The sequence below is a fragment of the Crocodylus porosus genome, unplaced genomic scaffold (assembly GCF_001723895.1).
Source record: "Crocodylus porosus isolate Cpor-Errol unplaced genomic scaffold, CroPor_comp1, whole genome shotgun sequence".
NCBI classification, from domain to species: Eukaryota; Metazoa; Chordata; order Crocodylia; family Crocodylidae; genus Crocodylus; species Crocodylus porosus.
The window spans coordinates 153224917-153225528 of NW_017728906.1; positions in this window are offsets into that span (position 1 = coordinate 153224917).

The following is a 612-nucleotide window of genomic DNA, read 5'->3' on the forward strand; positions in this document are numbered from 1 at the left end:
TACTGGGGTCGTTTGACCCCAGTACTCTTTCCTGCCATGGCAGGGGGTTGGACTAGATGATCTGCTCAGGTCCCTTCTGACCCTAAAAACTATTAAACTATCTACTCCAACTCCCTGCTCAAAGCAGGACCATCCGCAACTACATCATCCCAGCCAAGGCTTTGTCTAGTCAGGTTTTTAAAACCTAAAAGGATGGAGATTCCACCACCTCTCTAGGTAACCTGTTCCAGTGCTTTCCTACCCTCCTAGTGAGAAAATTATTCCTGATGTCTAACCTAAACTTCCCTTGCTGCAACATAAGACCATTGCTCCTTGTTCTATCATCTGTCACCACTGAGAACAGCCCAGCTCCATCCTCTTTTGAACCCCCCTTCAGATAGTTAAAGGTTGCTATTAAAACCTTCCTCATTCTTCTCTTCTCAGGACTAAATAAGCTAGCTCCCTCAGACTTTCCTTATAAATCATGTCCCCTGGCCCCCTCACCATTTTTGCTGCCCTCCAGTTTGTCTACATACTTTCTGTAGTCAGGAGCCAAAACTGAACACAGCACTCCAGATGTGGCTTCACCAGTGCTGAGTAAAGGGGAATGATCACTTCCCTTACAATAGCTTC